Here is a 14468-nt window from a genome sequence, read left to right as displayed (position 1 = left end):
TGTCCTTGACCACCCTATTAGAGACAGACAGCATTGCTATCGGTGTAGTGGAATGAATCATGGCCAAGACGTAATTTTTTTTAAAAGATAGGTTGTGTTTCAGATGTAATTACAAAGGGCATGTGAGTAAAATGTGCAAGCGACAAATTGGTCAGCCAAAGACAAGCCAGAAATTAAACAAGGAAAGAGAAAAGCCTGATACTGAATTAGGTAAGAAGTCGCACCAGTATAGCAGACCAGTGATGAATGTGAGTGAAGACACTGACTGGCACAGAGGAAGATATAAGTGCAGTATATGTATCTGAGCCATTAACTTAAAATAACCAAACCATACGTGCTCCGTACGTGTCAGCAAGTGGGTTGGTGGAGGATTAGTGCCCCTCCCCATAAAGCAAGTAACTCAAAGTTAGATGGCCACCCATTACGGGATCGTGGCGTCTGGCAATAGATAGATAGAAAATTTTTCATGTAAATAGTGTAAGAGAGGTTTTAGATAGTAAAGAAATGAAAATCCAAGTTAAATGGTCAAGTGGTTGTTATGGAACTGGAAACAGGTGCCTCTGTGTTATTAATGTCCCAGAGTAAGGAAAGTGAACTGCTTCCTGAAGTACCCATGACTAAGCCTGATTTAAAGTTGAAAACCTTTACTGGTGAACCAGTACCAGTACAGGGTAAGTGTCTGGTGAAGATGAAATATCTGGCCCAGGTAAATATATATTGTTAAAGGAAATCGTTCTAAATAGTTTGGGAGAGACTGGTTATCAAGTATTAACCCCTAAAGACTGCATTTATTTCAGGCAGGGTACCTCCCACACCTGCAATTCGGGGGTGTTTTGGCGACTCTCACCAAGGGCAAATTGACTGTGTTCTGGCTAAAGAGGAAGAATTTACACACCTGACAACGTTATCCATATCCCCATAGGCCAAATGGTTACCGCACAATCGCCCGTTAAAGTTAAAAAAGGTTTATAATAGTTACCCTTCGAAAATACTCTAAAATGTGAAAATTTTGATAACTATATATTTTTCTTATTGAAACAGGTCATTTCAAAGTGTTTTGTCACACCAGCCATGAAAACAAGTGTATGTAGGTGTGGGGAGATAAAGTAGGCTGTGGGGAACAGGCCAATAGGTATGGGGGTTGGAAAAATAACCAACTTTTTGCATGAAAAGAAAGCAAATCAGTGTGTTTTGTAACATTTTGGTGGTCTGATACCTCTCGGGGGTCTGAAGGGGGTGGGAGGGTAGTGAGGGACAAGGAGGGAGGGATGGGGTGGGGTTCAGGGGGGACACAAGGCTAGCAGAGTGGGAGGAGGGGCGAGAGTGGATGGGAAGGGACAAATGTGGTGGTAGGAGGAGAGATACAGGTGCATGGAGGGGTGGGAGGGTGATGGGGGACAAGGAGGGAGTGAGGTAGAGGGTGGCATAGAGGCAGCCCAGAGGGGGGGTGCCCCCCCACTGCTTGGGTTGGTCCGATCCCCCCTCACACCACTCAGGGGTGAGTTCTCATTGGCCTGAAGCCATTTACTTCATATTCGGTGCAGAGGAAGTTACCGCAGTTTTTTATAGGCCCCGCTCAATTGATGCGTTTAGGCATTTTGGCATAAAACTCAAATCACATCAGTTGATGTGATTAGGACTTTAGGGGTTAAAATAGATCGGCATAGTATTCACAGTGTACAGACGGTTCATAGTCAGGCATTACAGTCACTGCTAGATAAATTTTCAGAACTTTTTAGTGCAGGTTTGGGCAAAGCCAAAGGCATTCAAGCTGAATTAAGAATAAAAGAAAATGCAAAGCCCAAGTTTTTCAAGCCCAGACCACTACCATATGCATTTAAAGGAAGGTGTTGTTAAGGAATTACATCACCTGCAGGAGTTGGGTGTGTTACAGAAATTAGATTATAGTGACTGGGCAGCTCCAATTGTACCGGTATGTAAGGCTAATGGTGAGATTAGGGTCTGTGGGGACTGTAAGGTTATTATTAACCAAGAGCATCCAATGCCTAAGGTGGAGGAGCTTTTGCAGCAGTTAAGTGGTGGAGTGAAGTTTACAAAATTAGATCTCTCTCTCACAAGCATATCAGCAAATTAAATTAGGCCAAAGTTCAAGGAAGTATCTATCTATCTATATACCTAGGCTGCTTCCCCCAAGGAAAGGGAGGTAGCCGAGACAGGACGACACACTCTCCATTTACTCATCCATTTATACACATTCATTCACATCTTAGCCCCAAAGGGGAGAACGGACAGATCCTCACCGCACCACACCGCACAAGGGTCAACTGCGCAATGCAATCAGTGACATCCGCAGCAGGGCCCGACAGCAGAGCTGGTTTACCCCTGCCACATCATAACATACCCATCCCCTTACCCGCACCTGACCTGACTAGCTGATCAGACCAAATGCGGGAGAATATCCCCTCAGGGCTGCATCATCACTTATTTATTCACAATTTCTCTCCATTTATTTCTGTCACGCACAGTCACTCTTCCTTGCTCGACAGACATCCCTCTCGCATCCAGCGCTCTCTTCACACTATCCATCCATCCTATTCGTGGTCTTCCTCTCAGCCTTACACCTCTCACATCAGATCTAGTTATCTTTTTCACCAATCGCTCATTATCCATTCTCTCCATATGCCCAAACCATCGCAACACCCTCTGCTCAACTCTACCAGCCATCTCCTGAACAACTCCAGTTCTCCTTCGCACTTCATCATTTCGCACCCGATCCATACGCGTCACTCCACACATACTCCTCAGACACCTCATCTCCATTACATTCAAACTTTTCCTCTCTGCTACACCCATATTCCATGTTTCAGCCCCATATAATGCAGTCGGTACCACAACACCCTCATACAGCCTTCTCTTTACATCCATTCTAAGCGAACGACATTTAAACACTTTTTTCATTCCTCCCAGCACCTTTCCTACTTCATTTATTCTAAACTTCACTTCTGCATCTATTCTTCCATCCACAGCAACATGTGACCCTAGATATTTAAAACAATCTACCTCCTCAAGCAACTCACCATTCAAAACTATATTCATCCCCCTACCATCTATCAACCTCGTACACTTCATCACTTTACTCTTATTCTCATTTACTTTCAAATTCCTCCTTTCACACACCTTTCCAAACTCCTCTACCAACTGTCTCAATCTCTCCTCTGAATCAGTCACCAGTGCAGTATCATCTGCAAACAGCAGCTGCTTCAGATTCCAATCTCCACCATCAACATTTACCAGACTCAGACCACCTAAAACTCTTGCATTCACCTCCCTTACAACACCATCCATGTAAATATTAAACAACCAAGGTGACATCACACATCCCTGTCGCAGCCCCACTCTCACGGGAAACCAATCACTCACAGCATTTCCCACTCTTACACATGCTCTACTATTTACATAAAAACTTTTCACCCCTTTTAGTAACCTACCATCAAGTCCATACAATCTTAAAACAGTCCACAAAGCCTCCCTATCAATTCTATCATACGCTTTCTCTAAATCCATAAATGCCCAAAACACATCCTTGCCTTTCGCTAAATACTTTTCACACACTTGTCTCACAGCAAACACCTGATCAACGCATCCCCTCCCTCTCCTAAAGCCACACTGCTCATCAAGGAAGTATGTAACCATTAATACCCATTTAGGATTGTACTCCTACTCCAAGTTTCCTTATGGGGTGTCGGCTGCTCTTGTTCTGTTCCAAAGTGTCATGGACAAGGTACTGTGAGGATTGAGAGTGGGATGTTATTTGAGATGATTTAATAATTACGGATAAGAATCATGAGGAGCACCTGACACACTTAGAGGCAGTCTTGAGTATGTTGCAACATTATGGATTTAAGTTGCAGCTGCCCAAGTGTGAGTTTATGGTACCCAGTATAACTTACCTAGGTTTCAAGGTAGATACTGAGGGATTCATATGGATTCCCAGGCAACTGAAGCAGTAGCTTGTGCACCTCGCCCAGTGAACAGAGCAGAAATTCATTCATTCTTAGGGTTGGTCAACCATTACAGGAAATATGTACCCCAAATGTCCACCTTATGTCATCCTCTAAATCAGTTATTGAAAAAGAGGACTGCTTTGAAGTGGAGTTTAGAAAGTTAAGAAGCAGTTAATGGGATTAAGAGAATACATACCTCTCTCCAAATTCTTATGCATTATGACCCTGAAAAACCATTATCCTTAGCAGTAGATGCATCACCAGTAGGAGTAGGAGCAGTTATATCTTATTATACACCAGAAGGAGAATGACCAGTAGCTTATGATTCCAGATCACTAACCTAAGCAGAGAAGAACTAATCACAGAATGAGAGGGAGGGACTAGCAATAGTTTTTGGTCTACAAAAATTCCATCAGTATTTGTATGGTAGGCACTTTACTTTGATCACTGACAATAAACCCCTAAGTCTGCTACTGGGTCCAAAGAAGAGCATTCCAGCCATAGCAGCTGCCCATATTCAGAGGCGGGCAGTACAACTGGCGGCATAAAATGCCATCCCTCCAACCAACATCGCAATGCAGATGCTCTCTCTCGCTTACCGGTACCATTGAAAGGGAAAGATCTACCATCAGATAGACAGGTGTGCTGGACTCAGGAAGCAATAGAACTGAACAAGGGCCAAATCATTGGATTACCAGTTATTGTTAAGGCCATCAGTAAAGAAACGCTGCAAGATCCATTGTTACCTCAGAGTAAAAGTTGGGTGACAGATGGATGGCCATCAGGACAAGAATGGACCCAGGAGTACAAGCAGTATTATTTAAGAAGAAATGAGCTGACTGTGGAAGAAGGCTGTCTGTTATGGGGTGTTCGGACGGTCATTCCTCATAAGTTCCGGGCTAACTTATTGGAAGAACTTCATAAGAGTCATCCAGGTATGGTACGCATGAAGGCTTTGGCCCGCAACCATGTCTGGTGGCCATAAATAGATCACGATATAGAAGAAACAGTCAGAGTTTGTCGAAATTGTCAAGAGCTACAGCCGAGAATGCCAGAGGCAGTGGATAACCCCTGGAAGTGGCCTTCAGGACCATGGCATCGAATTCATGTAGACTTTGCTGGTCCATTCTTGGGAGAAGTGTTCTTCTTAGTGGTGGATGCATACTCCAGATGGCTGTGTGTGTGTAAAATGGGCTTCACAACATCAGAGAACACCATTAACATACTACGCCAGATCTTTTCTCAGCAAGGTTTGCCTTTAGAGTTGGTATCGGATAATGGTCCACAGTTCGTCTGCAAAGTTTGCACAGTTTATGAGTCAGAACAACATCAAACACCTACGCTCTGCTCCCTTTCATCCAAGCTGTAATGGAGAAGCAGAAAGATTTGTACGCACATTTAAGACTGCCCTTAAGGCCAAGAAAGACCAAAGGATATCCTTGAATAGAAAGCTGTGTGAATTTTTGCTGACATACCGTACAACACCACACAGTGCTACTCGACACACACCACCAGAACTTATGGGCAGACCACTTCGGACCAGACTAGACGCAGTACGACCCAACCTGACACAAAGATTAGGAAGAGAGCTAGATCAGGGTAAACCAACAAGGCAGATAGAGGTAGAAGAGCTAGTTCTGGTTAGAGTCTATAGATCTAGGAAAGCTGGGTGGTCACAGGGAGTGGTCGGTAGAATTTTAGGACCCTGTATGTATTTCATTCATGTGGTTGACATAATTTGGAAAAGACACATTGACCAGATAATACAGATAGACAGACCATGGGCCCAGGAAGAAGCAGACTCTTTTTCAGTGTTACCACCAAGTACTCAAGAGACACGACACATACAGGTACCAAATACAGTACATGTATTTCACTAGCTGAACAACAGGGGAATGGAAATAGTGATAAAAATAGGTTATCCTCATCTGATGATGGGCAGCCAGTTTCTGAAGAGACATAGAGTCAGAGTGCATATTCAAGCAATCACAGTAAGACCAGCCCAGATATTTCAGTACTGGTAGATCTTTCTCAAAACAGCCATCCTCAAAGAAATAGAAAACTGCCAGTTACCCTTAAAGATTATATATACATATTAGAGTGAAGTACAGTATACTGTAGCAGGATGACAAGCTAGAGGAAGGTATAAAGGGCAGGTACTGTATTATTTTGATATATAGTATATACTGTATGTTTACATATATTTCTATGTACACTGCTGTATTTTTTTTTTTTTTTTTAGTATGCAGTTTTTTTGTTTTTTTTGTAGCAGAGGAAGAGTGATATATATTATTCTGTGATTCATGTGATCTTGTGCATCACGCATGTCATGAACTAGGATCAAGAAGACAGTTTATAAATAAAATCCAGAGATTGTCCCGCTGCCTATTCTTCGCCATTATTGGTGACTAGAACATGAGGACACAACAGTGGGCAGAGACAAACTCTATCTTCCTGGTGGAACAATGTGGTTTTTGGCCTGGCTGGGGAACGCGTGTCCTTATATCAGCTGGAGCATCGGCTACAAGAAACGTATCACAATAAGGGTATCGTGCTGGGATTATGGGGGTTCATTAGCATTCTTAGGTAATATACTATGCATTTTTGGTGGTAGTATTCTTGAAGTGCATACTGGCAACTTGTAAAATACTACCAGTTTTTCATGCGATTTGAGTTATTTTTGCCTTCGTTTTCTGTTGGTTAGGTTAGGTTGGGTTAGGTCTGTTTGGTTAGGTTAACTAGTTGTGCAGTATTTTGGTGTTTTTTTTTTTTGGTGCAATTTGAGTAATTTCTGCCGTCATTTTCTGTTGGTTAGGTTAGGTTAGGTTAAGTCTGTTTGGTTAGGTTTAATTTGGTCTGTTTGGTTAGGTTAACCAGTTGTGCAGTATATTTTTCTGGTGGTTTTTGATGTGATTTGAGTGATTTATGCCTTCGTTTTCTATTGAAAATGCTTCATTTCACCTCATCCAGTCAAAGTTCATGATTGCAAAAGAGTGGAAATGAGGCATTTCCGATAAAAATGAAGGTCAAAATCACTCATAACATCAAAAACTCCCAGAAAAATATACTGCACAACCTGGGGGGTGTATTGGCAACTTGTAAAAATTTACTGAAAAACCACCAGAAAAATACTGTATACTGCACAACCGGTTAACCTAACCAAACGGACCTAAACTAACCAAACCTAATGTGCTGTAGTGGAATGCTTACCTTAGAGATACGATGTTCCAGGTTGTGCAATATATTTTTGTTGGTTTTTTATGCGATTTGAGTGATTTTTGCCTTTGTTTTCTGTCCAAAATGCCCAGTTTCACTTCCTCATCCAGTCGCAGTTCATGATTGGAAAAGTGGCCAAATGAAGCATTTCCGACAAAAATGAAGGTCAAAATCACTCAATTCTCATCAAAAACTACCAGAAAAAAATACACCGTGTTTTCTCAATAACTCAACGGCTATCTCTGGTTCCTAGTGGAAACACTTAATAGCACGTAAATAATCAATGTTAGGCCTACACCTGGTTCACAGATCATGCATGTCCTACATTGTCAGAAGTCATAGCGAGAAGGATTTGAATTTTCCACCCAGAAGGAATCAAAGATCGCGCTTCAAATTGACTGGTAGAATACCATCATGTGATATAAAGTGTGCCAGTGAGTGGGTAAAACAGACCTAGCAGACGCATGTGCAGTCAAAGGAAAGAGAAACACACGTGCAAACATTTATACACGGACTGGCTGAGCGAAGATCCAGGGTACGGTTTTTAGGAAATTATAATTAAACTCATTATCTCTGTAAATATCAAAATCTGAATGGGATTATGGGGGTTTATTAGCATTGTTTGGTAATATACTACCGGTATGCGTTTGTGGTGGTGGTATCCATCCACTCATCCATCCATCATCTAATCCAACGTTGCCTCATGGGGAGCATAGGAGCCCGGGGCTAGGCAAGTTGGTCCTGACATTTAAGATGAGAGGGACCAGCCTCACTCGTCCCTGAGTAGTATTACATGAGCAATAAACCCCAACCATCCCTTGGATATAAACCTTCACCAGCTCAATATGATTGGAGTGCCGTAATTACCCACTAAACCATCAGTTGCTATAATTTGGCTATATGGTTGCCACCCAGCATGGTAACTAGTTTCCTGGGGTACAGGAAACCATTTGGCTTGTCACTCAGTGTAGAGTCACCCATCGGCAGAAGGAAGAGGAAAGAAAGAAGGAAAGATAGATAGAAGAGGGAGTGTAAAGTCACCCGTAGACAGAAAAACAAGGAAAGAATGAAGTAAAGAACAACAGAAGAGGAAGGAAGGAAAGAAAGAAGGAGAAAAGGAAGGGACAGACACCAGAGAGCAGCACTGCATCGAGTGAGTGGTTGATGAGCGCCCCCACCTACCATGGTGGTAGTATTCCTGAACTGTGTATGGGCAACTTGTAAAATAATACTGCTGGCTCTATTTGTGTATGTTGCAGATGCTTTTGACCCTGCATCCCAAGTGGCTATTTGATACAAATTGGCATATAAGGGGATCCAGGGTTCCCCCTTGTCCTGGATGCACAGTTATATGATGGGTAGGCAGTTTTCTGTATTGGTGGGAGGGGCCCATGTCTGCACCACATTTTGTTAGGTGCATTGTTCTTCAGGGGTCTGTCTTAAGACCAGTTTTATTTAACATGCTTTTATCAGATCTCCCATGCCCCCTGGCCACTACCCTTCTCACTTATGCAGATGATCCGATTGCTTCCACATTGTTAGTGCCTCAACATTGCTTTCAGGCAGGGGTGGATGTCCTCCTTTGATGGTTTGGCAGGTGAGGTTTGCAGGTCAATGTTCAGGAATGTTCATTGATGTGTTTTACTCTCAAGCATAACCTTTCCTCTCCCTCATGTTCCCCTGGGAGGTTGCCCAGCCCCTTTGTGATGCCAACACACTTTCTTTGGCCACTGTTTTGATGGACGTGTCCTAATGAGGAAATCCCATATTGAGTATTTGAGATCCTCATGCTTGGAACATCTGGCCATATTGCTGGGGGGCCCTCCCAGGAAGTTTTACTGAAGTTTTATGGTGTCTTCACCTCAATTAAGATTCAGTATGTTGTCGATATTTATGGTTTGGCCTCTCCGTCAGTGTTGGGTAGGTTGGAAGTCATCCAGAACATTGCCGTATAGATGGCTTTGGGGGCATTTAGATCCTCTCCGGTGGTGTCCCTACATGTTAAGTCTGACGTCTAGCCATCAGCATGAGTCAGGCATCATGCCTGTACGACTTATCGTCATATTGTGTCATCCTCCCCATCCCATCCTCTTCGCATCCTTTTCACCCATCCTTTGTTGATCCCCTTGCTCCCTCCTGGCCTCTTTCTTCCCATCCCCCTTTCCTTGTCCATTCCCTTTGTTCCTTCTTCCTCTCCCTCCCTCCCTCCTCCTCCTCCTCCTCCTACACCTTCCTCAGTTTCCCCTGTCTCCCCTATTCCCCCTTGGTTCCCTTTCCCTTCCATGTTTAGTCTCACTCTCCATGTTCCCTATTGTAAAGCTAATAATGATCTGTTTGCCCCCAGCTTCATTTACAGAACTTGTCTCCCTGCATTATCAAGGATTCCTGCTGGTTTTTGCCAATGGTTCCCATTCTTTAACACCTTCATCGTCCTCTGGTGCCATGCTTGTTGAGACCCCTTTTCATATGTTGAACCTGGAGACTAGATGGGAGCCGCTCTGTGATGGCCTCTGAGTCGTTTGCTATTTTATGGCCCTTACAGTTTTGTAGGGATATGCTACCCCCCCTCCCCCCTGGCCAATATTTGTTTTCTCTGATTCACTGTCCTCTCTCTCCCTGTTAAGTTCCCAGTCCCTCTCCACACACAGGCAGTTGGTGTTCGAGATTCAGTCCATCCTTTTGTCCCTGGATTCCAATAGGTATTCCATATATTTCCAATGTATACCTTCTCATGTGGGTATATGAGCTAATGAGGTTGTTGACAATGCTGCTACAATGGCACATTCTTCCCCCCTCTATAGAACTTTACCCATTGGATTTTGGCAGCTCCTCCCATCTTGTCCTACAGTCCTGTCACTCCCATTGGAATTCAGCCATCCAAGCAAGTCTTTCCCAGCCACCCTAGGGCATTATAGACAAGATTTCTACCCCAATTCATGGGCACGCTCGACATCCCGAGCCTTGGATTCTGAATTAGTTCATCTGAGTATAGGTCATACAGGTCTGGCATCCCATTTGTTTAGGATAAACCTAGTTCCAAGCCCTCATTGTCATTGGTGCCAGAATGTTGAAGACACTATCCTCATTTCCTGTTAGACTGTGCCCACTTTTACTCCCTGCAAGTAAAGCTCGGAGGTGGTTTGGTTTCTATGTGTATCACCACCTTCACTCTTCCAGTGTTATTAGGGGGCTGCAGTTTGGCCACTACAGATCGAGTTGCTGCCTTCTGGCACACCCTGGAGTTGCTGAGGCAGTCAGGGTGCTTACGCCAACTGTGACACCTGCAAATCACCTTTGGTCCTGTAACCTGAGGTGGTTCTTGCGAGGGGAAATTAAACCTCTGACTACAATGCCCATTAACTCAATAAGAAGTTTTCCAATATTTTCTGCTCAAAAATCAAATGTTGATCACCTGTGATGGGTAAAGGTGTACTTTACTTGAAGCAGTAGAAGGACCTTATCTATCTATCTGTCTATCTATCATCCAATCCTACATTGCCCCATGAGGAGCATAGGAGCCCAGGGCTTGGCAGTTGGTCCCAACATTTAAGGTGAGAGTGACCATCCTCACTCATCCCTGAGTGACATTACATGAGCAATCAACCCCAACCACCCCTTGGATATAAACCTTCATCAGCTCAATCCGATTGGACCGCTATAATTACCCACTAAACCACCAGGTGCCAAAATTTGGTTATATGGTTACCACCCAGCATAGTAAATGGTTTCCTGGTGTACAGGAAACCATTTGGCTTGTCACTCAGTGTAGAGTCACCCACAACAGTTCAGTTTATATTCGTCCCTTTTGTTTTCTGTATGTTTCTGTATTCAGGGTGGTAACTTACCTTTTCCTGCTGAAAAATTTTCCACTTTTTATCTTCACGTTTCTTAAGCTGTATTTACAGTTGTTTGTTAACGGCGTAATGGAAGAATCTTACTCAGTGTACTGAAAGGTGGGTTTTGTTTTCCAGCTGAATACTAGGTTAGATTGGATTACATTAGAGTATAAGAGCATAGTGGAAGAAAGATTGGGAAGGTATGAGCTAGAGCAGATGGAAGGGGTGGAAGACGTATGTAAGATATTCACGGAAGAGATAGGCGCAGCGTGTGAGGCGGTTTGTGGAGTGAGGAGGAGATGCAAGGGTGTGCAAGGGACAGCATGGTGGAATGATGAAGTGAAACGAGCTGTGGAACAAAAGAAGAAGGCATATGGTGAATGGTTGGCGAGTAGAGGTAGGGGAGAAGATGGGAGAGAGAAGAGAGAGGTATATGTGAGCAGGAGAAGGGAGGTTAAGAGACTGGTGAAGGAGAGTAAGAAGAAAGTGGATGAAGAGTTTGGGAGGAATCTGAGTGTGAAGTGGAGGGAGAGTAAGAAATTGTTTTGGAAGGAGGTAAAGAAAGTAAGGCAGTGTGAAAGGGGAAGTAATAGGGGAGTGAAAGATAGAAATAATAGATTGTTGGTGGAGAAGAGAGAGAAAGTGAGGAGATGGAAGGAGCACTTTGAGGATTTGTTGAATGTAGAGAGTGAGAGCAGTGTGAGTATAAGTGGTTGGGGAATGGCTGGGAGAAGAAGAGATGAGAGGAGGGAGGGAGAGATCAGTAGGGCGGAAGTAGTGGAAGTGATGAAGAAGATTAAGCTGGGAAAGGCCCCAGGAATTGATGGAGTGTGTGGTGAAATGCTTAGGTATGGGGGTGAGATTGTTGTGGAGTGGATATGGAAGTTGTGTAGATTGGCTTGGGAAGAGGGAAGGGTTCCAGAGGACTGGAAATCAAGTATAATTGTTCCTCTGTACAAAGGAAAAGGGGAGAGAGAAGTATGTGGTAACCATAGGGGTATTTGCCTTCTTAGTGTGACTGGTAAAATATATGGTAGAATACTCATTGATAGGGTTAGGCATATGACAGAGGAGCTAGTTGGAGAAGAACAAGGGGGATTTAGGAAGGGAAAAGGGTGTGTAGATCAGATATTTGTTCTAAGATGTTTAGTGGAGAAGTATCTAGAGAAGGGAAGGAAAGTGTATGCTGCCTTCATGGACTTGGAGAAAGCTTATGACAGAATAGATAGGCAAGGTATGTGGAAGGTATTAAGAGTATATGGAGTGGAGGGGAAATTGTTGAGTGCTGTGAAGAGTATGTATGAGGGAGCTAGGGCTACGGTGTGAGTGGATGGTGAGCTGAGTGAGTTCTTTGATCTCAATGTGGGACTGAAACAGGGGTGTGTGATGTCTCCATGGCAGTTTAATATATATATGGATGGGGTTGTAAAGGAGGTGCAAGGTAGGGCAGTGGATGTGGGGCTGGCCCTAATGAATGAGGGTGAGATTTGGAAGCTTCCTGTGTTGCTGTTTGTTGATGATACAGTATTGTTGAGTGAAGATGAATGGGAGTTGCAAGGTTTGGTGAATGAATTTGGGACAGTGTGTAGGAGGAGGAAGCTGAAAGTTAATGTAAACAAAAGTAAAGTTATGGTGTTTGAGAGGAATGAAGTCACAGAGTGTGCAGTGAGGTTGGATGGTGAGGATATGGAGAATGTGAGTGCATTCAAGTACTTGGGTATTGTGATGAGTAAGGATGGAACTTTGGGGGATGAAGTACGTGAAAGGGTACAGCAGGGAAGGAAGGTTGTTGGTACACTGAAAGCAGTGATGAGAAATAGGGAGGTGAGTATGGAAGTTAAGAAGTCACTGCATGATGGTATTGTGATCCCTACCCTGACGTATGGAAGCGAGGCGTGGACCTTGCAAGAGGGGAACAAGTCAAGAGTGAGAGCAGTGGAAATGAGTTACTTGAGAGGAGCATGTGGAGTGACATGGAGGGACAGGTTGACGAATGAAGAAGTGAAGGAACGTTGTGGGGTAGATGTGGATGTGGTTGAGAAGATTAGGAGAAATACACTGAGGTGGTTTGGACATTTGGAGAGAATGGAGAATGAAAGGCTGACTAAGAGGGTGTATGTAGGTGAGGTGGAGGGAGGGAGAGGGAGGGGTAGACCGAGGTTGAGGTGGAGGGATGGAGTTGAGAGGTATATGAGGGAGGGGGGGGTGAGTTGGGGGGAGGGTAGTCAAATGGTGGGTGACAGAGTGACTTGGAGGCGTTTTGTCTGCGGCCACCCTTTGCGGGATTAGGGCGTCGGGCTATAGATAGATAGATAGATAGATAGACATTAGGTTAGTGTAGATTATTAGGTACAGTTAGGAACTGTATATTAGGAATAAGTACAAGTACAGGGGGGAATCAATCAATCAATCAGTCATTTCCTGTGGCACCCTCGGGGATGCATAGGGCCTTGATGAACTCACACCACCACATCCTATCTTGTGCTAACTCCTCAAGATCTCCCCAACACTCATCTCCAGCTTCCCGTCTCATTGTCCTCACCCACGTCTCTTTTGGCCTTCCTCTACCTCTCCTACCAAGTGCCACCCACCCTGGTGTACCTCGTACTATTCCCTGTCTCCTATACACATGTCCTAGCCACTTCCATCGTGAGAATCTAACATATTCATCGATCGGCTGCACTCCCGTTATTTCTCTAATTCTACTATTTGGTATCCTTTCCCACCACTTAACTCCTAATATTCTTCTAAGTGCTTTGTTTTCAAACACCCAGAATTTATTTTCCATAGTCACTGTGCTGTACCAAGACTCGTGTCCATAAATTAAGATACTCCTAACCATTACCTTATAAATTTTGATTTTTGTGTGCACAGAGAAATTGTTATCATTCCAAATATTTTTAAGCATTCCCATTGCCTGATTAGCCTTCTTTAACCTTTCCTGGAATTCAAAGTTCAAAGAACCATCCTTGGCTAAATAAGTACCTAAATATTTAAACCTATCAACTTGCTTTACAACCATACCTTCAATTACACATTCCTGCGCATTTTCCATATTCATATTGATTATTTCAGTTTTTCCACAATTAATAACCAAACCCACCTTGCGACCTTCACTCACCAAACAGTCCAACACTCTCTGCATCTCTTCTGGCCCATCACAAATCAAAACTATATCATCTGCATAATCTAAATCCAAAAGTTTCCTGTTCTCTCCCCAAAGTATACCTGCACCGGTTTCTGTTCCAACGCGTTTCATAATGTAATCAATGACCAATATAAATAGTAAAGGCGATAGAACACCACCTTGAATTACTCCGGACTTGACTTCAAACGAATCACTAAGACAACCATCAACCATCACTTTACAAAATGTGTCCTCATGCATGTTCATAATGACCCTCACAAACTCCTCTGGTATTCCATAATGTCTCATGATCTTCCCCATAGT

The 14468-nt window shown here is 43.6% G+C and overlaps 1 protein-coding gene across 2 annotated transcripts in view; it reads left to right on the top strand.

Moving 5' to 3' along the window:
- The window catches only part of LOC145401209 (alpha-ketoglutarate-dependent taurine dioxygenase-like), a 276565-nt gene that overhangs the window by 424 nt on the left and 261673 nt on the right, over nucleotides 1-14468 (top strand). Inside the window, exon 1 of one of the 2 annotated variants that reach the window (XM_080273516.1) lies at nucleotides 17-70. The exons of the other annotated variant lie outside the window; for it this stretch is intronic. The gene's annotated coding sequence lies outside the window, so the exon portion shown is untranslated. Of the gene's footprint in view, nucleotides 1-16; nucleotides 71-14468 lie in introns of those variants that run through there. 2 annotated transcript variants of the gene reach the window in all.

The sequence above is a fragment of the Coenobita brevimanus genome, chromosome 55, assembly GCF_032717465.1.
Source record: "Coenobita brevimanus isolate Jiangsu-jjx chromosome 55, ASM3271746v2, whole genome shotgun sequence".
Taxonomy (NCBI): Eukaryota; Metazoa; Arthropoda; class Malacostraca; order Decapoda; family Coenobitidae; genus Coenobita; species Coenobita brevimanus.
Note: the sequence above shows the minus strand (reverse complement) of the source record. Positions and strands in the feature narration are given on the sequence as shown.